At 38.5% G+C, this 26,617-nt stretch overlaps 1 protein-coding gene and 1 long non-coding RNA gene across 9 annotated transcripts in view; one reads left to right on the top strand and one right to left on the bottom strand.

Moving 5' to 3' along the window:
• Positions 1-18,414, bottom strand: part of SLC16A7 (solute carrier family 16 member 7) — an 86,300-nt gene extending 67,886 nt beyond the window's left edge. Inside the window, exon 1 of the mRNA XM_039570862.1 lies at positions 18,198-18,414. The gene's annotated coding sequence lies outside the window, so the exon portion shown is untranslated. The remainder of the gene's footprint in view (positions 1-18,197) is intronic.
• Positions 17,740-26,617, top strand: part of LOC104698341 — a 32,044-nt gene continuing 23,166 nt past the window's right edge. For 2 of the 8 annotated variants that reach the window (XR_005604477.1, XR_005604473.1), the window contains exons 1-2: positions 17,750-18,183; positions 22,626-25,749. This is a non-coding gene — a long non-coding RNA (uncharacterized LOC104698341). Of the gene's footprint in view, positions 18,184-19,881; positions 19,987-21,463; positions 21,575-22,625; positions 25,750-26,617 lie in introns of all 8 variants that reach the window. The other 6 variants (XR_005604475.1, XR_005604476.1, XR_005604478.1 and 3 more) reach the window with 6 other exon arrangements.

Raw genomic sequence — 26,617 nt, 5'->3', positions numbered from 1 at the left:
CATATTTTTTGAACTTCCAACTACTTTATTTTTAGAAACAATTTATGAATAATATTTCATGTAGATTTATTGAGAATCATATCATAAGCAAATACAAATGAAAAACTATAAAGAAAGGTATAAAATATCCATTGGAAATGTTTGAAGACTCCATTGAGGAGTTTTGTCTTTTTTAGTTTTTTAGAGTTTGACCCACTTAAGTCTACAACCTTACTGTGTGATAAGCCCCTACAGTGCTTCTGACATCAGAAGAATTGTGAAGATGACAGCCAAAACTCTGGCCTCTAAGCCACCAGCCTACTCTGGTGAAATCAAAGACAGCTTTAAACTCAGTTTTGAGCTCAGTAAACAAAGATTTAGACCTTTAAGCTTTAATGACAGGGATGACAAAATCACCAGGTTATCTCCATTAAATAAACTTGGCAAACTTTTCTCCAAAATTATGTTTCATCAGCCATTTTAAAACTGCTAGTAGACTAACTATTTGCAAAACTGTTTAGGTTGGCTGGAGATTTTAGAGGGGTTGTTACAATGAAAAAAAAAACCTAATTGGAACTTTTGCACTTGATTCTAAGGAATTTAGTAATATTTAAGTGCCTATATCTGAAATGGGGCATAGGACACTAAGTTCTGACATTGCAAAAGACTGACAGTTACTTGTGTCAGTAAAATACACCCCCATGTTGCTTGCTTTAAAGCAACCCCTCATCCTTTGTTATAGAAATCTCTGGTGTTGCAGAAGAACTGTGTAAGTGCTCAGCAAGGATGAATAACCTTCATTCCAACACTTGGTTTCATGCAGGGGAATTATGCTATTGCTTCCCTCCCAAATCCTTATGAAAATAATATGTTTATCATGAAGACTTCCCTTGTAAATAAAATTGATGTTGCATTTATAAATTATATGTTACTTCAGAACACATGGCATTAATTCTTCCTATCTGACCTGAGCTACACTGATGCTTCCCTTTCTTTAAAGTTTCTCTTTAGAAGACTCATTTTTGAGGTCTTTATTTTCTCAGAAATTTTGACAACCTATATGAACAAAATATGTCCATCAAATCCATGGAGTGTGGTTAGACTGGGAATTGTCACCATACAGTTGTTAATCCTTGTTAAAACTTTTTAGGACTTGACAGAGTATAATAGTATTTAAAGTACTTCACACTGTTTCAGCAATACATGTTAGATAATCATTAAAAAGCCAACAGCAAATACTGTGCAACATGTGCTGGTGCACTGACTTGTCTTGCATTTAATTAGTCAATTAGTTTTGCATGGATTACCACAGTAATCTGAAACTACCTATTGCTACTAAATAAAGCTAAAAGGAAATAGAAAAACAGCACATTACCTGGCAGAGAGCTGCTGTCCAAGACAATAATCGGAACTTGAGAGATACAGAGCCTTTGTTCAGTGTGAACATTTAAAGACTCTTTGGAGACCTGATTGGCTGATTATCACACATGATGTTTGGACAGTTTATTTTGTGTGACCAATTGCCAAACCAACAAGCATCTCAAATTACTGAGGCACAAGAGGTTGTGGTGAAGCTCAATATTCAGAACACAATCCCACAGAAGGACATTCTTGGTTTATGAACATTACATCACCTGTTTAGACTTTCTTTCACAGCTTCTTTGTCTGGCATGCAGGATTTTTCCTTATCATCCTCTGTTCACTTTCAAAATTTTATTTAGATGCTATAGCCTTTAAAATGAGTGCTAATATCTGGGGACATCTGAACATAGTTTGTGTCTAATGCTCTAGGAGTTCACCCTACATGGTGAGGCTGGTTGGGAAACTGCCTTTTATAACATACACTAAGTTAAGATCAACATTAATATTATTTCGTTGAGTGAATAAAAGGTATAATAAAAATGCTGTTAAGATCATCAGTAAAAGCTTAAAAGGAAAATTAGAGGCACTTAATGCAACTAACATGTTGCAAAAGTCCAATTTTTTTCTCATTTGGACAAAATTGTCCAGCAATTAACAGTAACTGTGCAATTAACTTAGATGTTTTTAGACTGCTCAATTAACAGTCTAAGTATAAAATACTGCATTAGGCTTTATAGAGTAATTAGAAACTTTCTATTAATAAGCAATGTTAGCCATGAGAATATCTAAAAAGCTCTGTTTTGCTGGAGATAATGCAGAATTTGCTACAGAGCTCCAAAAATTATTTTCCATTATTTCTTAAATTTTACAAAAACTCACTATTTTTGTATAGGAAAAAAAAATTGAATCATCTGCAAAAGTGATGATAGAATAAATATATTAGAACCAAACCACTACATATACTTAGAAGGTATGTTGTGCCTGAGACCAGATCATACCTTCACTCAAAAATTTTGAGTAAAATGCTTTTTTAATTTCACATCAAAAGACTTTTCTTTTTAATTGCAAAAATGATCTTAACTATTTTGCTGGAAAACCAAGCAACAAGGTGTGTATGTCCTCACAACTGTTATTTTTTATCAGTCTCACACACCATACTTGCCTTGACTCAAAAATTGCTGGAAAGGATGAAACTGCCTGGCCAAAAGAAACAGAAAGACATTGTGATGACTCAGGCTGGGAAAATATTAAAAATTTCTCTTGTCCTACATATTAACTAAGCTACTGATATTAAAGCCTCAAAGCTCTTAGAAATGCTTTGTTTGGGAATTTTAGGCCGTCTCTGGGACAGATTTTATGGGGCAAACTGCTGTTACTTTCACTTCTCACTTCTTTGAATGTTCATAGGCAAGAAAGCGATTCTCGGAATAAATTTCTTAATTTATCTGAAAATAATGATGCTAATGATGATCTGCATTTCTAAGACGTGTGGCATTCTCACATGAAAAGTGAGACAAGGTCTAGAATTACTGGAAACTAACCTAATAGGAGACTTGCTTAAAGAAAAAGACCAGCCTAATAATGAGAAAGTATTATCATTTAATTGATCTCTGTATTGTCTAAAACTTTAATTTGAATCTGAAACAGTTCTTTCAGGAAGTATGAAATATACTGGAGATAATGCATGGCAGTGATAGGTGAGGCGCTGATGCCAAACTGTGAGGAGGGTACTTGCAAGGGGTGCTCATCTCAGCACTGAGGACAACAGCAGGAAGGGAATGTGTTTGCTGACACAAGCACACAAGACAAGGACAACAAAGGAAATAAACATGGGTTGCTGAACTCTGACAAAGACCCTGCAGTGACAACAATACCACATTTCCTATTATTGGAGAGAAGTAGGAAGGGAGGTATTGTTGTTGCTGGACACATTCTGTTACATTTTGACAACTTGTGTTTAGTCCCAGGTACAGCTTCTCACTTGTGTCAGCAAAGCTGCTCTCCCCCACTGTGCCCTTCGGTGGCAGGCCCTTCCTTCCAGAGGATCCCCATCCCACCCCAGATGGGGGAAGAGAAAATCACCACTGGCCCCAAGATTTCTGTATCTGTGAGAAATAGCCACAGAAAGATGGATTAACAGCAGGTACCACTGCAGTGTCTCTAGGGATGATGACCACAAAGTCCAAATGAGCAAGCACAGCCCAGCATCACGGTGGGGGACCACAGCTGCCTTTTGCCCACTGACTTTAGAGAGCAATGAGAACTAAAATCTGTGCCTATCCTGTGTCTGAGCTTCTAAATTCAGGGAACTGAGCATGAGGTAGAAGGTCAGAACTAACACTAAAGTGTACTTCTAAGTGACAGAGCTAATTGGCACGGGCATGCCAATGGCAGGCAGCTGGCCTGCAGTCTACCATCAGCTTGAACTTGACAAAAACAGAAGTTAATACAGTCTTGGACCACTGTCTATAAAAACATATCGATACCAAGAGGGCTATTGCTCAACTCACCATATGAGACTGTATCTGGCAGTGTATTTTGTGAATAGTAATGGCAGTGGAGTTTTACATAAAATATTCAGCTACTCAAGAGCTCCTCTGAGACAGGGTGCCTAGATCTGGCTCATTTATTGCACCTTGCTGCCCCCTCACACATAGGCACATATTAGATGTAACTATTCCTCCCTGGAAGAAAGCCAGACACCAGGAGGAGACTGAGAATTTCTTTTGGGATCATAAGATTAAACTGTTAAAATTGAAGTAAACTCATCATAACCATTTAGTCTGGCTGCTGATCTGAACTTCAGCTCAGGTTTCCTACACACAAACATCTGTTTCACTATGTCTTTTTATTAATAGACACTTGAAAAGAAAAAATCTTTGCTGCATACAGTCGAGTGCTACCATTAATATTGCAGCATAATTTTTTCTTCTGTCTCAGTCCAAGTCTTCTTGAGACAATGCCCTATGTTAGCAGAGGCAATAATACCTAAAGCTTATAGCAGTTTGTTCTAATAATGGAGGTTTGATCACAGACTATTTTCTTTTGGTGTGAATTTTTACTGGTTTTTTTTGGTATAACTCCCTGCAAGACCTCAGGTATTGGGTGATAATCTTCTTCTCTCCTACTAGTATATACTCTAGATTTACACACTTCAGAGAAGATTTAAGCTTTTAATACAGATCTTCAGGTATTCTTTGACTTACACACAGTTTGACTTTTTCTCAAGTAAGGGAGCAATCCGTCACAAGCATATTTTGACATTGAGAGTGCTGACATCTGCATGTGATTAAGGTTTCACTTATAATCAATGGGCAGAAACAAAGTTCTGAGACATCTCTCCCCCCTTGTTTTAGATATCTGAGCTGTAACGTAATGATATGTGGGCTACCAGTGCCTATATCTCTCCAGTAATTAAAGAAATATGGTACATCTGGAAAAGCTGTTCAATTATAGATGCATATGCTACTGAACTCTGTGTTTGGATGAACCCAGCCATATATATAGCTGTAATACAGTTTCTTGGTACTGCAGTGGACTGAAAATAGTGACCCAGTCCTTTTTTCCAGTTCAATGCTCTTGAATCTTAAGTGTTTTGGGGAGGGTAGGACAAGGGTTATCCTGTTGGCTTATTTAGCTCTTACAAAATAAGAAAGTGAAAAACGTATGCTCTAGATTCTAAAAATGTTCTTTTTGTTTTCTTTGAAACAGATCCACAGCTTAACAACATGATGTCGAAATCTGAAATTCTGCAATCTTTTCTGTACTGTTGAGAAAACAATGTCCAGTTTAGCTGAGTATTGTCTCTGAAAAGCATGTGCTGCAATACCTATATTTTGTCTCTGTGTTTGCAAAATGTGAAACTCAGAACTGTTGCATCACAAACATTTTTGTGGTTATCATGGCTTCATAGAAGAAAATTTATGGAAGGTGCAGATAAACTATCTTGTGCTTTGCATACCACAGACAACTACCTTTTTGAAAGTAAATATTCAAGTCAAGTCTTATGCAAAAAAGCATAAGAAAGAAAATCACTGCTATGTTAAACAAAAAGGTGAAGAATTTTATATGTGCAATTTTAATTGACAATTTACTCAACTAAGTCACTGAATAAACCATTCCATTAAAACTTGAAACGATGTTCAGTGCCTTATAGAAAAACATAGAGGACAGCTTACCTTATGTAAAGGCTGGGTACTTGCCCTGAGCTGCAGAATTGGAGAGGCAGCATTTTTAGAGCCAATTTGTGACAGCACTGATTAAATTTCTAACAAGACATCAATTTTTATAATGCATAAATACTTTGTCTCATATTTTTATGTAATTTTGTGAGATTGTATTTCATAATATCTGAATATGTGGCATTCTACAATTCTATAAAAGTACCTGGTATTAAATACAATTTCTTCCAAATGTGGAATAGAGGCAGCAGAAAATATTTTATTCAGGCAACAAAATAGCTAGGGCTGTCTCTGATGATGTAGATACTGAATATGCATCAAGGACTGCTCAAAACTTAACAAAAAACCCAGTAACTTTGCCCAAGATACTGCCAAGTCTTTTTGAATAAGCACAGGAAGTCCATAGCAGATCCATCTGCAGAACAAAAAAAACCAAAAAACCCCCAAAAATCCCCTCCCCCAAAAAAACACAAAAGAAAAAAAGGCTATGCTAATTTCAAAACTACTCTCTGTGAATTATTTGAAAAGTATTATCATACAGCTTGAAGTTTTGTAGGCTTAGATAACTGCAGATACACAAGAGTTTGAGTAATAAGATATGCCATAGAGTACAGTTTGAATGTGTTAGGTATGAAGGAAGTACAAATCTGAAAGCTATGTCATGAGTCACATTGCCCAACATCCCAGCCTTTGGGTTGCTTCTTGTCTGTTTCTGTGTAAGCATTCTTTTTCAGTGGGTAGATTCAAGGGATATTAAGGAGTGAATGGAGAATACAGTCAGGAACCATGAACAGAGAACAGCAGGACAAGACCTGCTGTAGCTGGGCAATGTGAAACAGATTTTCTCATCAGTCTCCAAAATGGCAGTAACTCTCACCTCTTGTACACCACCCTTTAGAATGAGCCACACACACTGATGGGTTAAAAATCACCTGTCCAAAATGTATGAACACAGAGGTTAAAGAGAAGTATCGGTGGTTTCCTCCTCACCAAGCAGTACATAAACACTCATTGCAATGGTATGGTAATGAAAACACGCTCCCCCACCAGCTCCTTATTCTGCCAGCCCTCTCCAGTCTGTCAGCCCTCTCCAGTGGCAGACATTGCTTCAGTCTGCTCCACAGATGGTCCACTGCCCTCCCTCCACTCTTCCTCCCTAATCCCCCAGCTTCACCTGGCTGTCTCACCCCTCCTTGCTCTAACAGCTCTATGCTAGCATACAAAGTCCAAGGTAAGGAGAAACTACTCCACAAATGGCTTACAGCTTCTTCATCACAAAACTGGTATTTTAGGTTTCCCCGGGTTTCTTGATTTCCCTTCAGTTGTCCTCACTATCTTGTCTTTAAATGTATCTGTATGAATGCATAGATAATATACACAAAATAAAAGAATGCAATACCTTAGAAGTAACTTTTAAGGCTACTCTATCAGGGCAAAGTTTAGCTGTGATTATTTGAATATCACTTTCTGCCTTAAATAAAGTACAAACTTGGCCACTAACATTCTTACTTTTTTAAAACACTGCAGTAGCTCATGAAGACCAAATATGTTCAAGTTATTAATATATGATGGTAATTTTTCTCTTTTGTTCAGATCACTTTAGATGCTTATATGAAATCCATTTCTTTGTGTTTTATAAATCACTTGTGGGCCAGTGTATTTTTTTGGGCATAAAATCTTTTTCTAGTCAGATTAGATAATGTATGTGAGCCTAATTCAGTGGAACTGAGTGTGTACGAGACTGAGTATTAAAAACTAAAGGATTTTTTCAGAGGTGAGAGGGTGATATGAGGGCATTGCAAAAAGAGGATAAAGAGCTTGAATGCAATAGTCCTACTGCCTTTACTAGTATCTTAATTTTAATGGTATATGTCTTGTGAAAGCTTGTGCCTCTTAACTTATCAATCTTTGTCATTGCACAATTATGTTGTTAGGCAAAAAATACTTGTTTCTCACCTGTAAGAAAATGCAAGATCTTATCCAGCTTGAAATTTTATGATTTATATACAGATATATAAGTTGCTAAATATGTGTTACATTTGTTGGAGGTACACTCAGATTTTCATCTGGGTTTGGACCATGATTAAACAGGCATTTAAAACAAGTAAGCAGTAAGTATAGGTGTATGCTACAGTGTGAAAATGACAGTTTTCCTTGGGTATGTACTACTTAAATAGACAAGCATAGTGATAAAAATATTCAGCAATTGATGAAGTAATTTTGTTTAAAGACAAGAAGGAGACACAACCCAAACTGATTAAAGGGTGTAGTATTTAATGTATTTCTACTTTGCCTCAAAGGGCAGCTATGCTGGCAGAAGTTTTCAGCCCTGCAGGATCAGCTCTTGACTGTAGCAGCTACAAGGCTAAAGCAGGTTTCTTTTTACAGGAAGAAATGCACACAAATCCTGCCAGCTGAGGGTCCTTGGAAGTCAGATACGTTTTATGCAACTCCCTGCAGGCCTGAATACTGCAACAACAGCACCTTTCCCTTGCAGCTCACTGGTTTTGCCTCTGGACTGATCAGTTTCTTCCAAGCCACCCTGAGTAGGTCTATTTGAGAAAAATACAACATTTTTAGCTGCCACAGGTGAAAGATGCAGATCAATGTACAGTTTCACTGTAGCTCTACAGCAGCAGGCTATTTTAGAGATGGTAACCTTATCAGTAACACAAACCACCTCTCACAGGCCAGCCCAATGTCCGCAGCAGAACTGCTCCATCTATTCTACCTATGCTGCTGCATTTTAGGATTGAAATTAAAGCCAGTGCTTTGACAGCCTCCATTCTGAGGTACAGTGGGCTTTTTAGGTAGCTCATGCTTTCCTCAAAAGTAGGGCAGTGCATTGCTGGACTGCCCAAGGATTAAAGATCAGTAGCCTGATAGTTTATATCATGTACCCTTCCTTCCTTCTTCCTCTACCTTCAAGACCCTCTGTCTTCTCACTGCTGTCACCAGCCTTCCTACTCCTGCTTAAAGAATCACTGCAACACCCTCTGGATATTATCTGTTCTCTGAAGGAGAAAAAAAAATAATTAGAAAACCTCTTGGATATGCTTTTCTCTCCTTAGGACAAGAGTCTCTCATGGTTCCTGTTTGCAGCAGAAAGTAGGCAGCCCATTTCTATCCTCAGCAGGGCCCAGATAAATAGTTCTATCAAACCAAGAAACAAACAGGGATTCCCTCTGTCAAAGTCACAAAAGCAGAATAAAATGCGCCTGGGAGCATGAGTTCAACCAAATATAAAAGGTTCTGTGCTCAGTGGGGTTTGGTTAAATAAATCAGGTCTAAACTTTTAGGAACACAAACACAAACCATTCTCTTCTCAATGGGGTAACAGAAACAAACACACCAAGTTAATGAACGCAGCAGGGATTGACCAAACAGTTCAAACTTTTGCCCTTTGGAGCAATGCGAATAGCTGTGAAGCTAACAGCCTTAGCCACTTGGCACAGGAAAACAGAACCTGCTCTGCTTTGGTTGGATGAGTAAAAACTTCCTTGATTACACGAAGTCCTTCATTCTAAAATGAGGGGCTAAATTTACTATTAACTGCTGACTAAAGAATCATCCGTTCAACTCTGACAGTTCACACGCCAAGTCAAAGTATTGGCACTGATATGCCTCCTCCAAGCATTTGATTCTGCTGTTTTCATAGCTGGCCCAAATTCTCCATCTCCTCACATTCCTGTACTGCCAACATCACCCATCAGTACCCACTACTCCTTCCACTCACCTGGTCATAGAACTGTTCTGAAGAGGTCAACAGGATCATGTGGAAAATACATACACATGTGCATATGGTATTTATGGTTGCTCACTACAGGCTATAAATACCATACTGCAACGCTAGAACTTCCCAAAACATCAAAGCAATATATCTGCACTCTTCCAGGGCTCTCTTCATTTCCCCACTTCACCTCCTAGTAAGCACTATGTTACATATTTTTTCCTATTTTCATATCACCTTGTGTATTTGTATATACACATACAATTATTACTATTAGAAAACTATCTGCTCACTTATGTATAGTCAGCTGCCATATTGAAAAGTAAATGCTTCCAAGAATGCAAGATTCTCTGCATATGAAACAGCTATAACTGCTGTTCAAAGTACTTATAAAATAGGCTGTTCAGCATACAGTTATAACTTCTCATTTCAACCAGCACATGTTTGTTAGTAGAGGGGATTGATTTAAAAGTAGGATTTAAGCTTCAGTTATTAACAGACAACAACCTACTTGTTACCTACTTGTTGATCCTACAGGATCCAGTAACAGAAATTAGAGGTTGTAATTTAGGTGGCTAATTTAGGTATCACAAGAGTATAGCCCTGCATACAAAAATTCTTGCATTTATACATCTGGGATAAAACTAGTAAATGGGGAGAAAGACAAAAAACAATAAGGAAGAAATTTGTAACTAACTCATTAAAGTTAAAAACATATCTTGCATACTTAATAAAACATTATTATTCAGTGCAATTAAGCTATCAATTTAATAATTCCAAAGTAAGCTTGGATATAACAGCTACAATAGCTTTGCTAATTTTTCAGGAAATACATACAAGAGAAAAAAATCATGGCTTCATAGCTAAAATACATTTGCATTGAGAACAATACAATTTAAGTCACCATTTTATGTATACAATATTTCAGCAATGTTAAAGTGTATCCAGAAATGCAAGCTCATTACCCAATTAAGCAACAACATCTTGTTTCATTAACACCTGTCTATGCTACTACATTCAGAAGAAGAATCTATTTCAATTGCGGAAAGGACAGGCTTTTGTATCCTATTATGGTACTATTCATCAACAACAAAAACCTTCCTATGGCCTACAATTAGAATAAAGAAATCATAAAAGCAAAAGCCAATATCCTCTGTACTCCTTTCTCAAAAAAAAAAAAAAATCAGAAGACAACTAAAACCTGCTTTGACTGAAAATATGACATGTATTCCACTTCTGCTAGGTTGAAGATATCTTCCTCTGTGATGCTCCTCAAAACAATATTTCCTCAGGTTAATGTGTTCTTCCATCTACTCTGTTTTCACCTTCTACATGTGTCACTCTTCCAAGGCTACATTTTTTTCTGTACCCTAATAATGACACTTTAAAGGCAGAATTAAAAGCCAGAAGGATAAAGAATGTAAACATTAGTAACTCTAAATATAAAAATTATATCAGTACATGTTGCTATGGAGGAGCATCATCTGTGCCATATAAAAGCTGCCCTACAAGTGACAACTGCCTCTGACAGTTTCCAATTTTAGTGTGGAAAACCCATTATGCCAGCAGGATGAGCAGAGCAGAATACTAACTTGCTACTGTATCTTGAGGTTTTTTGTTCTAATAAATGGGGAGAAGGACAAAGTTCTCACCAAAATAAAGAGGGGAATGGCAAAGAAGATGGACACATTAAAGCATTTATTTGGAAATAGAGACATCATTTTGATAATTATTATATCATTAGGAGAAATAATTTCCATTTAACTAATCAGGAAAGTCAAAGCATGCAATCCAAAAGACTAACTAATGGAGTCTTAAGAAGCAGTCAAAGACTCTCCATTACTGGGTGTAAACCATGAGTAATCCCTAATAACCCAGTAGAACTACACCACAGGAAGGGAGCTCAAGTGTGGACCTGGAGTCACAGAAAGAGAGGAAATGCCAATCGAGCAACAGGGACGTATTAACTGACTGAGAGAAAACACCATAGTGCTTTTAGGTGTCACTTAAAAATGCCCTTCCTCGATTTCTCTACCTCATGTGAGCTTGGCAGTTACATTCATTAGCTTATAAACCACTTCTATTATTTCATAGAGATAAAACTGAAACAGACCACAGGCCATGCATGGCACTCAAAATGTTCTAGTGTTGTTATGTATGAATGAGGAAATAAACTAAATTGAAATAATTCACCCCTATTTCCAGCATAACTACATCAAAACATCTCTTTTTGAATAACTACATAAGAAAAACATGAGAAAAAACCCTTACCTCTAGCCAACCTTATTATATCTGCACAAGAACAAGAAAACAGGTTCTCTTTTTTTTATTCTTCACAAATATAAAGCATACTTCATGCTTTGTAAATACAGGCTATTATGGCATATTCTTTTCTACCTATTTTCTTTATATATATGACTCAGAGGTCAAAAAATACAAAAGCTTTTTTCATTCCTTGCTAAAATATGTTGCTGTGGTTTCTAATCATGGGCTATTGAGTCCCCCGATTTGCCTTTTGTAATGTTGGTGAGAAGGGAAAGAGGCTGCCTAATGGAAGATAAGGAGTTAGGATCCCTGTGTGATAAAATGAGTAGAGATCTTACAAATTCCTCAGGGCAGAAAGGAATCTTTTAGTTTGGCACTATATACAAATTATTATAAAGATGCACATCCTAAAAAGGGGCTGGTAATAGGATGATAGGCCCATTGCCGCCTTCAGCTTCCAGCAGCGATTTCCTTCTTAGTCTATTTGGTTCTCTCCACCTGTTCCCACATGCAACTCCCTTGCTCAGCCTGCTAGAGTCTGTCCTAGGCACACTTTCTTCTGTTTTTGAAACCAGTCTTCAGTTCTAGTTTGCAGTATATCTCAACAATTTTCATTTCTAACATCAGCAGGCGCCACTGCTGAGAGCACAGGGTCCACTATCCAGATTCAGACCCAAATCCATCTCTAGTAGAGCATGCAAAAGCAATTAAATTCTAGAAAGGATCTGTTCAGTGGAAAGTATACTCAGCAAAGGCTGAATTGTCAAGGAATTTAGCACATAAAATTTCAACTGTTGAGAAATCGGACACCTACATTACCAAGGGGAGTTGATTTGTATCATTATGTTGTTCTTTTCTTGGTATCTTTTGTGAACCTATCCTGAGGGCCATATTAAGAATGCAAACTATAGGAGCTCATTCTAGTAATGACAACTCCAATGGCATTTTAATTCAGTAGCACAGGTAACTGTTGAAACATTCCATATTTTTAGGTTCTAACTTCCATCTCTCAATAAGGTTAGCAGAGAAAAGCAGGTATGTCTCTCAGAAGCCAAATTGTTAAAGCTGGTAGATTGAACATAGTCTTGTATCACTTCAAAAATCCTCATCTTCCCTGCCAAATATTTATATTGTTATCCCAGTGATTTGGAAAGAATACTTCACAGCATCTAATTTTAATGTTTGAAAAACCACTCCAATACAATTAATTACAAAAACATATGCTGGAAGGGAGTACATTGCTCTGTCTGAAATACTAATCAAATACGTTGCAGTAGGAACTAGTTATATTTTTAAAAAATCAAATACGCATTTTGCATATATGCTTTCTCCATTTTTGTCAGCACAAAAATGGGGAGTTCTTTTTCGCTTCTTTCTTCACATATTTTTAGTACTTTAAAATACATACTTGTTCTCAGTATTTCTTGATTTCATAACACAAGCACTGAAAAGTACAGTTCTGATGACACTATGAGGTCGAAACTCACAAAAGAGACAAACTGAGATTTCATCTCTTTTTGTCTCTTTTTTGCTTGTACCATAGACTCCAAGAGATTCTAAGTGCTGGGTGGCAAGTATGAATGTTAAAACCTTAATTAACCTATTTCTAAGGAAAAAAAATTCTATCTTTTGGGATGATGTACTGCTGTTTTGTGACTGATTTTACTCATTTTTATTAGGAAAAATGTAGAACATATGGAAGAGGCAATGTACCTCATTGCACTTCACAAACAGAAAGCATACTTCATGCTTTGTAAATACAGACTATTATGGCATATTCTTTTCTACCTATTTTCTTTATATATACGACTCAGAGGTCAAAAAATACAAAAGCTTTTTTCATTACCACCACTGCAGTGACAGCAAATGCTAAAGTTCTTTGATGCCAAACACATTTTGAACACCATTACAACTCTTTGTTTTATGTGCTATCCCTAGGTGCCAAACTTGGGAGTGTTGCCAACAGCTTGCTAATCCTGAGGCCACATGATGGAAGGGCATTACACAATGGTCATGCCTGAAGCTGCAGTAGGAGTCTGCTTGCAGGTGTGGGAAGATCAGCTGCTCTAAAGGACCAGAACTTTTAAAATATATAAATAAGAAAAGCTATGAAATACAGTTGTTCTGAGCTGCCTTCTGTGCAACATGCTTTCTGAACCTTGATCATCACCTACACCTGAGTCTTCCACTGGAAAACCTTAAAGAAAGACAAAAGTGAAATAACTACCAAGCTTGCTATCAAAAAAACTGGGAAGTGTTCTTTTGGAGGATACAAACATTCACACTGAAAGAGAACAAACACTGTTTAAACAATCTTGCATGTTTGGGCAACTCTAGTCTGCAGAGTTGTATACTTTGACTGGTTTTTGTGGAATTTGATGCTTTCTTTATCTTTCATAGTAACCATATGAAAATAATGTCAAATCCACCTATTCTCAAATATTCCAACTTCTCCAATGTTTGGGCATCCTGTGGTTTGTTGACAGGTGACTTAAAAGTACAAGCTTCCTACAGTCTAAAGTTCTTAGCCAATTTTATATGATTTACACTATTATTCAAAGCACTGCTTTCTTGTTGGGTGGAACTGAAATACATTCAATAGTTAACATTCAATAATCATGACACCAACTTGAAAGAAAATGCATCAGCACTAAAAAATAAACTGGCTTAAGTTTGTTCTCTAGTGCTTCCTGCTTTTATGAATTAACATTAATTCAATTTCTTAAGATCTTAAGTATTACAACTACAAAGGAGAAGAGTATATTGTGATAAGGCTCAATTCTTTCCCATTATTTTCCTCCTTCACTTTTGGGAACCTTTTAAAGTGGCCTAGTCATGTTCATATTCTCTTGGAAATGCTTATTCATTTTTATTAGCAAATGCTTTTTATGGAAACCTCAGATGACATATTACTGTAAGTGTCATAAGACAGAAAAGCACTGTGGCCCAAAAATAAAAAAAATATTAGCATGGAACTGGAAGCTTGACCTTGAAAAGGCACAAATAAAATAACTACTTAAAAACAATACATAAACCAAAACTAAGATCTATGAAAGGAGCTGAGGATGATCAATCTGCCCCCTCACCACCACCTCTCCCCAGCTCCCCAAAACTAATATTATGAATTAAAAATCTTTCTAGTTTGTCAGCCACTGTGACCTAGTTAGATAGCCCTTTGCTCTTCAATAAGAGTTTAGCAATATTTTGAGTGCTTGACCTTAAGACCAAAAAATATAAAAAACATTGGATAGATTTTAAAGCCAAATAGAGCTCTGCAGTCAGTTTGTCCAACATCTTCTACTCCTTAAGTCATGGAATATTGTCTTCTTACTCCTGTAGCCAAATTACTTTTGTTTGAATGCTGCAAACTTTTCTTCAAATATTCCAAGATTCACAATAAAATCAGGAAAGTTGGCCCAACAAATCACAAATACATGCAAGTCAAGGAATGCAGGTCTGGACTGAGATGCGTATGTGGGACTCGACCAGTTTCTCGTACTCATTTGACACAAAAAACAGTTGGTCAATGACATCATGTTTTCCTATCTAACCTCCTCCTTGGTGCTGTGCAAACATTATGCCATATATACATTACATAAACAGACACAGAAACTGGTAACATTCCCTATCAATGATTTATAGCTATGACCTAACCATTTTAATAAAACTCAAAAGATAATTACATTTGTGCAATTATACCAACTTTGAAACATAAAATTCATTTAACAACACAGATTATTAGCATGGATCTCCTTCTTGATTCTCACACAAGAAAACTGACAGCTTTAATTTTGGCGATGATGTTAAGGGATACAATTAATTGAGAATTATATTCAGACACCATCTTTGCTAAAGCAAACTTCTCCTCAAGAAAAAGGCAACTCTTCAAAAGCCTCATGTAATTCTGCAATGGGAAATAATATAAAATGAGGCATAGCCTCTTTCCTTGAAATAAAATGGGTCCAATGGTAACCATATTTACTGGAAATAAGACCACCTGCTCATTGCAAAAAGAGGAAAAGATAATTTACTTAAGAATCAAAGGGTACCAGAGAGGACTTTTTTCTAAAATGAAGAAAAAAGAAAAGCAATGTGTACCAGAAGAAAAGATATATAAAGAAATAGAAGTATGATGTAGTGAACCACATCCAAGAAAGAAGAGTAATGAAAGAAATATCTTTTTAAAAACACCAGCTAATGATTCAAGAAATGTTCTTTTCTCTCAGTTAACTTGCCTGACCATAAATTTAGGCTGCCCAAAGATCTCCTGCACTGATAAAACTTGGATTCTAGAATGAGAATTCTGTCATAGCAAGAACTGATTGAGCTTAAATGTATACTACAGAGAAATGACAGATAGAATTATGTTAAAGACCTGGAAAGAAATTTTTAAGTATACTATTAACAATGCATTTATTTACAATGAAAATTGCTGAAAAGGAATTCCTTCACTCCTTACTGTAGCTTAGTAGTAAAATAGCTTAGTTAATTACTGTAGTATTTAACTACACTCTGGGGGCTTTTTGATATTTCCTTTTGTAATATTTCAAAGTCTCCCCCTTTACATGTAACATACCTGTTCAGATCAGTGTATCACTACACAATCCAAAGAGTTTTCCTATCTATAAAATGTGTGAATTTGGTTTTCCACCATTCATGAAGACCTTCCATGAAGACCACAGTTTGTATTTAGGCTATTCTACATCTCCATCATATAGATAAAATTAGGCTGTCTTTATTAACCAAAATTATTTAAATCTGCAATAAAATAAAACCCATAACCTCCAGCCACCCCTCTGCCTATTCAAAATGATCAGCTGTTTTGCTTTGAAGCCACTTACACTGTAAACACTATGCTGCAAACTAAGCTAGCTGGGCCCTTCCACATACATGGACTTACAGTTCTGTAACAAATTGCATAAATAATAGAAACATCTGGAGTATAATCTCTTCTCTTAATTTATTCCATCATGGAGAAGTTCAGCACTCAGGCTCGAGTACAATACTCAAAGTTAGCAGACAATAATGCAAGAAGAGAGGAGAGAGCTGATTTAAAAATAAGAAAGTAATCACTTATGTATTATTCCCATATTTAATACTTGTACATAAAAGTATATATCACTTTTATTGAATTATTGGTCTGTTTTCTCTTTTTAAATATAAGTCTACTTCCCTCTGTGTCAATGACTAACTTTTCTGTCATGATTCATCTAGACAGAGCTAAGGCTCTCGAGTTGTTGGCTCAATTGGTGTGTGATTAAGTTTATGGCCTCATTCCTGCAGTGGAAGCTGCAAGCACCTATTTCATTACTATTTGAACAGTAACTTGAGAGCCACAGATGGGTGCCACTATAGAGACACGAGCGATTATTATGGAGATCAACAAAACAAGAATGGACACCTTCATGAGGCATCAGCTTTCTTTAGTTTCTCTCTTTTTCCCAAAACAGCTTTCAACAACAATTTCAGTAAGACTCCTTTACCGAAAGCTCAGGCTGGCACTGGAAAATCCAGGTATTGGCAAATGTTCTTCTGTTTTGTTTTGTTTTCCTACCGACCTCACTGGAAAAGCAGTGGAGAACTTGTGCCAGTTCTGCGACCCTGCAGGACTGAAAGGTAATGTGCTTTCCCAGGAGTACCAGGGGACACTTTGGTCTCTGAAATGTGAACAGGGCCAACTTCTTGGCCTCTCCTAGGACTTACTGCCTTTTAGGGGCCACTTCAACAATGATGAACCCTGGACGATTGCTGCTTGCCAGGGAGACTCTTCAGACCTTCAAGGACTGTGTACTAGCAGAGGTCAAGTAAAGAGGATGATGGAGGACTATTTTCCTGGCTCTGGTACTACTTACACCAGAACCATTAACTAATTCCAGCAGTGTTTCGAGATAATAATGCAAGAATTGTGGTACTCGGAGCAGCCCAGAGCACGGAACTGCAGCTGGCATGGAGCAATGGTGGCTCCATCCAGATCCACCTTCCCCAAGGTCACCTCGACCGCAGAGTTTCTTGCAGGCCCGTGTCTGATGACGGCAAGCGCGGCGGCACGGTTTGCGCTCCGCTGCTCTCCGCCCACGTTTCCCGGAGGAGCTCCGCGGGGCGGGGGCCCCGGCCCGCGGCTCCGCTCCGAGTGGGCGCTGCCTCAGGGCGCGGTGGCAGGCTCGCCGCCCCGCGGGGATGCGCGTAGCGGCGCGGGGGCGGGATCGCGCCTCGCTCCCCCCAGAGCTGCGGCCTCAGCCCGGCCCCGCCGCCCGCCTCCCTCCCTGCCCCGCTGTCAGAGCCAGCCGCCCGCCCGCGTGGCAGCGGGGCACGGAGCGGCGTGCGGCGTCTCCCTACGGTGGCTGCTTTGGTGCCGGGGGACGACAGCTGCGTCCCACGCGGCGTCTGTCCATTCGTTCGTCCGTCCGTCTATCCATCCATCCATCCGTCCATCCATCCATCCATCCATCCACCCATCCATCCATCCCTGCGTGGGCGGCGGCTCGTGTGTGTGTGTGTGACTGATAGTGAGGCGCGCACAGCGCGGGGGCAGCCGCTCGCACGCTGCCCGCCGGGCCACGCCGGCGCGCCCCGGCTGCGGCAGCCACTTCTCCATCCCCCGGAGCCCTCCCCGGTGGGGACAACCTCAGCGGTCTCGCTGCTCGTCCTCCTCCTCCCTCCTGGCGGGTAGGTTACATTACCTGGTCTCTAGCTCGGACTGGATCTAATGCCGCGGCCGCCGCCGGCTTCTCTCCCGGCCGCGGGAGTGAGTGGGGGAATTAATTTATTTATTTTCCATGAGGTGTCCTCGGCAGCGGCGGGAGAGCCCGGGCCAGGCGGCAGGGTGGGAGGCCCGGGTGCTGCTGTCCCGGGGGTGCTGCCGGGGAGCGGCCGAAGCGCTTCAGCACCGGCGCGGGGGGGCGGGGGCTGCGGCGGAGACGCCTCCCGGGCTGCCCAACCCGGCTCCGCGGGGCTGGCGGGGGCGCGGCGCCCGGCCCGGGGAGAAGGGGATGGAGCCAGCGCCAGCGCGGGAGGTGTGACAGGACGGGATGTACCGCGCCGTACAGGGCTGGGGCGGGCAGTGCCGGGCCCCCGAGGCCCCTGGGGCCAGGCGTGAGCGCTCCCCGCCCGCGGCTCCCCGCCCACCTTGCCGCCCCGCCGCACCCGGAGCCCCTTGAGCGGAGCTGCGGCCGGGGGACAGAAGGGCACCGGGAGCCCTGATGGCCGCGTGTAGCGCGCTTCACCTCACTTCTGGCAGCGCAAAACGTGTCCATCCCCGCGTTCCACCCGAATCGCCTCCTCTTCAGGACTGAGGGGGCCAAGTATTTCACACTAAAGGCAGTTTGCACTCTCTGGTCCACCAAAAGGTTAGAAAACGGTGTATCAGTTTCCTCGTGTTAGGGGAAAAATAAAAGTAAATTAACAGAATTCGTTTTGTGCTCAACGCAGGACCTTCGTCTTCTGAAACAGTAACTGAAATTTGGCCAGTCAGCAATGAGTTGCTGATGAAAATCTTGGTTAGTCACCTCAGCATTTGCTGCCTTTTTGTCTCCTTAAGGAAAAAAGTTATGAGAACATATGATGAACATATTTATGAAAATGACGCTAAATTATCCAGAAATCCTGTCCTTAGGGCTAAAATCCTGTAGGGAAAGAGATAAACATAATCATATAATTGCATAATTAAAGCCTTTACCATCATGCCTATTCTTGTGTAAAGGTTTCACATTATGTGCAATACTTAAGTACTGGGAGGAGACTGGATTAATTCTAGTTGTTGACATTGTGTTGCAAGACGTACAAAAGGAAATGTTAATATCAAAAATTTTAAAAAACTTGATTGCAAGCACTTTGTTAGAGCCTTATGAACAGGATCTTTACAGGCATGTTAGGAACTGACACTGCCTGTGTATGGACAGGAGGAGAACTTGGGTTGTAGTTGGGGGTGTTCTAGTGTGCTGACCTGCTAGTAAAGGAAGGAAAGACTTGAGTTTATTTTTGTCTGTTTATTTTCCATTAATAACATATGAATCCCTTAGCTAGCATCAGCCACAATGAACAAAAAGTTTTGAAAAATAATCTGGAAAGGAGCATATCAGCCCTCAAAAAACCAGCAGCATGAATGGCAATACCTATTACATTGAAGAATCCATTCATGGAGGATTGCTGTCTGAAGCACAAATTAATAGAAACCAGCTTTCTTTGTTTCCTTTTATTATGAATTGATTTGCTTTTATGTGAGAAGTATTAGGAACTTTTCTATGTTTTAAACTGTAACCATAAAATCAGAAGACACAGACCTGGCAATATCAGTAATGTAACATTTTAGTATTCCTTCACTCTTTAGGATGTTATTGTTATTATTTATGTATCATCCATTTCCAGGGCAAGTTTTCCAGATTCAGGAGGGAATACTTTGTCACGTGTTTGTAAAGCAGCCAGGTCTCTAGAGTCTCTGGGCAGATTCTGTTGCTGTACTCATAAGGAACAGTAAGTAGTTCACTGGTAGAGACAGCAAACACTCTTCTTCCTGAAACAAACTCAACAGTGTGGAGTCATTTTTGTGGCATTGCATAAGCTAAGTAGTACTTGAGTTATGTATCTTGAATCCAGGGGCATGTTTAGGAACAAACATGGTGACTGCCAGGGCGGGTAGTGGAAGTCACAGTTGCATTAATTTAGGCAGCAATATGTTGTGCAAGTTTGTCAAAGGAGCCTGTGCCCAGCATCCTCACAATCACAGTGTCTGTCCTGGCAGCAGATTGCACTACAGGCTTTGGAAGGAAAAGGACCCATGAGGGGCCCACTAAGGCTATTGGAGGGAAGAACAAACACTAAACCGTGACTCTTGGGCATGCAAGCAAACAAAGCTTGGGTACTGATGCCCATGGTCAAACTCTTCTAGGCAGGCCCACAATAACAGGGTTAAAAATGTTGAAATTAGGATGAAATCTGATGTAAAATCTTTTGTAATAAAAGCTACTAGTGCTGAAATCAAAGTTGTACACTTGGCATTACTGTAGTCTAAAGCTCTCTTCACTATTCAAACACTTTTCATGCCTTAAAGAAAATTGTAGGCCATATAGGACCTCAGACAGTTCCTGTAAAATGCAAAGCATGTCTATGTTGCTCTTTACAGTGAAATAGTACAGTTTACGTGCTGTCTTATATAGTGTTAGAAAAGTCATTTTCTAAGGAAACTGAAAATTGAATACATGAAGATAGAAATGCTACCTTTTTCATTGCATAGTTCTGTTTCCTCCACTGATATGCCCTAACTAAAATAAATATGTATTTATATAGATACAAATATATATTTTTGATTTATAAACGTATCCTATATATTAGACACAATAAATTGTACACAGCTATATATGTGATAAGGTATATCACTTACACAGTATTTGCTGTACTATATAGTACATGCTGCAAGCTGTATGTAACATAGTGCTACATACAGTACAAGTTGATGTACTCTGTGCTTATAAATAAATTTGTATATTTGCATATAGTAACATCCATATAGAAATAGCATATTATATTATCCTATGTTAACCATTACAGGCATATACATCTTCTATATATACCTATGTGCCTCATTCAGCTTCTTTCAATACCTCTTTTCAGAGCACCCTCTGTAGGAAAGGTGATCTTAATTGACTTACTGTTGCTGTGTGCTTCATTGCATTGGTGTTTTCTAGTCCAAGGCAGAGGCAGATCATAAACTAGCTGCAGTTGTAACAGTGTGGGATTCTGGCCTGCAGTCTGCACAAGTTCACACACAGGCTGTTAAGTGCCTGTCACCTGCTTAAAGACACAAAAATTGCCATGAGCCCTCAGACTAGAAGTTTATGTATGAATTAATTTTTTATTCTGACTTTTATTGCAGTGATATCATGTTTTTCAGTGAATACACTCCTCTGTGAGTGTCTGTAGAATGAAGGCACTGAAATAATTTGGTTCTCAGTTGCAGATTGAAAAAAACCCTGTTGTCATTCTGCATCTTTCCAGTCTTGGTGCACCTTTGCTGTAGGAAGCCCATTACTCAAAGTAAAAATGTCCATACCTACCTCTAAGGGTAAGAATTAAAAACGTTTGAGTGATAGCAATTAATACTTTCTGAGTGAGTTTTAAGAAGCTACTAAAGGTTCAGAGCTCTGTGTGCACATCCGTGTGTCTGTGTATGGGAGTGAGGCATTCTGTATTTTTCTGTGAACTAATTGTTAAAAAGAAATTAAATCAACTTATCTACCATATGTGTATGAGAAGAGTGACCTGTGTGGTTGTCAGTTTTGTGTCCAGTTGATAGATAGATTTTTGTGAGGTTGCATGTTAAACACTATCCTGTTTTGGTTGTAACAGATTGACATTTTTTAGTGATATTAACATAAAAGATTTTTAAGTATTATTTTTTACTAGAGAAAAAGAAAATGCTACAAATATTTTCTGTAAGTCTCTACAGTAACTGTTTGGGTAAGTCCCCTACTGGAACAGTCCCTTTTTCCCACATGCCGCTTGTCACAGTTTTAGCTGAATCCAGAATTTTACAGGTCCTCTTCTAAGCTTAGATCTTTTCTGCTACATCACAGGTTGTGTCTTCTTGTCACAGAGTCTGAATCTAAAGGGTGCATGTTTATGACTGTGTGTCGTTCTGGCCTACGTTGGATTACATTCTGATTATGTTCTATTTTTCCTGGACTGATTTCGGTTCCATAAATACACAACTCAAACTTCTCTCACGTCCATAAGCAGGCTGGTGCGGTGCGCATTCTTCTCATCTCCAAGTGATACACAGGATAATATAATGAATGCTATATTGGCAAATCATCTAGGCCACCTTCTGTAAGCTTTATATCAACAGCTAGTAATTGTTAGCCTCTCACTCCGCCCTCATTCATACACACAAATAGCTCTGTCACTAGCATAAAATTTAATCCTACTCCTGTTAGTGAAAGAGATACATGTACTTCAAGTTTTGTGATAAAATTTGTATAAATATGATTAGAATGTAGAATTCTATGATAATATATAGACAAATCATATCTATATAACCAACCATTGAGGTTGGTTTTTACTGTAACCATCAACAATGTCTATTCTAGGCCAAATAAAATTCTTTTCTTTTACAGCTCACGGTGACACAGAACACAGCACGTTGTAACTACAGGAACAGACTCAACTGTGAAAGATCTCTATCAGGCATCACAGAGAATTTGAAGCAGCTGGCAGTTATCAGCTGAAGCAGTTAGTCAGTAGAACTGTACAAGATAAATAGATAATTGCAAAGCCATCTGGAAACCTAAGAGAGATAATAAGCCTCTCTTCTGGAAGGGGGGTAACAACTCAGGTAGGTCACTGATGAACTCAACTCCCAGATCAGTGCTAATATCGCTTAAAATACAGTGGTGATTCATGCCTGTCAGCTCTGAGGTAATATTCAAGTTGTTGTTGGAAATGCAGTTTGGCACGTTCAGTTATACAAATCATGATTGCAACGGAGTGAAGAAGGATTGTACTGCTGGAAGACGAGTGACCAATATCCCAGGAGCAACATGGCCCTTTGTTAAATTACAGTTGCTAAAATAGAAAACTAGTAACATTCCCTTTTTACCTTCCATGCTACTTTGTTTATATTGCCATGTAACCAGTAGTATTCCTGCCACGTTGACCACGGTTGTCTGTAGGGTGAGTTCTTTTTTGTGTAATTTATTTTTGTATTCAAATAACAGAACTATTCTGGTTTCTCTACCATGAGCACAGAGAAGGGAGGGAAAAGGCCAATGTCTATAAGTAAAAGAATGTGTTGATCTAAGTAGCTTCATTTTAAAAGAGTCCTAAAATCATCTTCCTGTTCAAGTCAATCTCATGATTCTCAAATTTCTGACTACAGAAAGTGTGAAATCTTGCATGAACATGCAAGGAAACTGATACCGTTTGGTAACTCTTCTTGCTGGGTTCTGATCTCTCATAGATCTATATTGGTTGTAGGGAGATAGCATGAGATATTTTTGTGAGAGTGGGCACAGAAAAGAAGTTTCTGGCCTTTTTCAAAAAAGGAAGTGGCATCTTTCCACCAGAGAAGTGCTTGAATTGATCCATTGACATCTGTATACTTTGTTAAACCACTCAGTTGGACCACAGGAATAACTGATGCCAGTGTAATATTAATTCTTGTGAAGCTGAACAAAACAGAAAAAAAACCATAAAAAAAACAACAAAACAAAAACCAATAAATACTTTGCTGCTCAATTTACTTTGAAAGATGCTTTTAAAAATCTGTCTACAAGAATTCTGTCTAAAAATTCTCTGCATTTACACTGAAAGAACATAAAGAAAAACACATGTATCAAATATTTTTAAGAGTATTAATTGCTACAGTTATAGTACTAACTAGGCAAGCAACATATTACATTCACAAAATCCATTAAGAAAATTTGCATGTGTTCATGTTGCTGGTTGCAGAAATAATGTGAGTCATTTGAACAGTCTCTGTAAATCTTAAAAAGTAACTGCTGTTTTTATTTTTTATGTATTGTTTTAATATTTGTTTTACTAAGATACTGGACATGAATTAGTTGTGTGCCTCTGTAAATTCTGCTTTTAAGTAGTGACTGTTGAGTATGTCTTTCCTTTGATATCTCATTCTATGACTGCCAGAACAAAAAGAGGCAAAGTTTTAAAGCTTAGAAATGCACCAAAAGTCTTAAATTACCATTTGCTATTTTGAAGCCTGATTCATCTTTCCATTATAGTCCTGGTGATAGAATTCAGGTGAGTCTAGATCCATTTTTTATATCAGTTTCTCGGTTTAGATGCAATTGTACAATTATAAATTACCATTGTGTTATAAGATATGCCTAACTTCACTAGATTACAAAATTTCTTGGGTAGCAGGAGAATTTTATTTCTGACTTATGTATTTTTATTTGTTTTTAAAAGAAGATGAAATGAAGTAGCCAAAAAGATTGCTTTCTAAATAAAATTCCAGAGTCTGCCTAAATATTCTATAAGAATCCAGTATATCAATAATTATAATTTAAAAAGATGTTGACAACATGCTGTTGTAAACAGTGCAAATAATACTTAGAATAATATACCCAGCCAGAAGTGAAAAAGCATCACTCCCAGGGAAACATCCTTATAATTAGGATAGACACAAATCTATTTTACTTTTTTCTCTCCCTTATGAATCCTTTGAGTATTTCAGTCTTTTTCTGTGCTGTGATCCAGATTCAACAGGAAAAGTGGAGAATAAATAGTTCAGCTCAGGCTCATGCGATATAACTCTCTGAGATTTAGGTACTGCTACAAGAGGTCTGAACAGAGGAAGTACTTAGACACTCTTTATGGTCAAGTTCACTAATTGTGCGTGAAGGGAGACATCCTTCATTATCTTTTGTGTTCTATGTGTGTGGTTCTAAAGTGAATTGTGAGGAAGGAAAAGTCAACTTTCTATTTGGGGAAGGTCTCAGACTGCTAATCCAAACCCCAAAAATTTTCCCCAAAAATTATGTAGCATGGCAATGTGTTTGCAGGTGTTCACATGTCCTCTTACTTTTTGGTGACTTTCTTATACTTTAACAATTAGGCCTGATGGAGCTTCTGCTGGTGCCCCAGGATCACACTATTCTGTTTTGATTATTCCACAAAATTAGTAATAATAATTTCTTTTTTAAAGTTTCCATTTTACTGTCAGTCATTGTCTCATTATCAGTAATGTCTTTGGGGACACAGGTCTGATACTGAAGTGGTATTCAAATATCTACTTCTTGTCAAATACTTGAATTATGTAGAAATTTATTGTGGTCTAGGGTGAGACTTAGGTGGGGATTGAGACATCTAAGGAATCTATATGGAAGGGCTCAGGCATAAACTATGTGTGTAACCTCTTGCTCTAGACAACAGAGTCAATATGTGGACCCTTCTCCGTGCCTTGTCTGCTGATGAACTGCTTTGCATATGTTTCAGAGGGAGCTGAGTTGCTCTCTAAGCTCCACCTGAACACAGAGAAAAATTATGGCATTGTGTGAAATGTACTGTCAGTTTCTGTCTTGCAGCTCTCCACAGGATGAAATTCCCAGAAACTGGAAAAACACTATACTGTTATCACTAAGTTCCTGAAAAAATAGTGAAAAGAACTTTCTTGAGTTTCTCCCAAAGACGAATCAGGATTCCGTAAAATTGTTGGATCTTTGCTTGTCATTTGCTGTCACTCATGGACATCATACAACAGTACTTGAAGCTATTGGCCAGGTAAAGCCATCTTGGATATCTTCATGTGCTTTTATTCTGAAAATCTGTATCAAAGTAATGACAGTTCTTGGACCTCTCAGGCTTATTCAATGCATTTAAGATACTAACAGGATTGTTTGAGTTGGTAACCTGAAATAATCTGACACTGCATTTATTGATGCAGAAGGTTATTCTGAATTTTGTGTCCAAAGGTCTTACTTACTTACTTACTTACTTTGCTTACAGTTCCATGTGAATAAAATACTTTGCTTTAAACATAGTTTTTCATTTCCTTTGTAGTGATTCTGTCTACTGTGGAAAGTCATTTGTCCCTTATCCTAGAGACTTTTGCTTCTCATAGCACCAACACCACAGGGTTTTTTAGAGCATTGGGTTAATCTGAAGATCTCCAGCTAATATACAACAAAGCAGGTTGGAATCCAACCATAAAATAAGATCAGAAAGCAATAGCAAAGGACACAATCCAAGTTGTGGTCAAACTAAGGTTACACAGTGTGGCTACTGCCACAGCTACAGAGACACAGCCTCAACAGCTGCAGAGCAGTGGCAGCCAGCCAGCATGCCTGAATAGATGAAGATGAGGCCAAAAGGAGGAGAACTTAAATCTCAGATATTAGCTGCTCTAATATAGAACTAACAAGCTATATAAGAACCTCACGTACCCAAAAAAGAACTAGAACAGCTAGTTGAAAACAAAGTCCTTGAAGTTTCTTGTGCAACTTTTCAAATAGAAATTATCACAGCCAAAGTATTTAAAAAATATTAGCTTTTAAGATGATTTAGTTCTAAAAAATTGTTTATACTAGGTACATCATAAACAGTCTTTGCCTTCAAATACATCATATACCCCATAATTTTATTTTTCTTG

Source organism: Corvus cornix, chromosome 1A (genome assembly GCF_000738735.6).
Source record: "Corvus cornix cornix isolate S_Up_H32 chromosome 1A, ASM73873v5, whole genome shotgun sequence".
Classification (NCBI taxonomy): Eukaryota; Metazoa; Chordata; class Aves; order Passeriformes; family Corvidae; genus Corvus; species Corvus cornix.
This window is presented reverse-complemented; position numbering and strand designations above follow the sequence as displayed.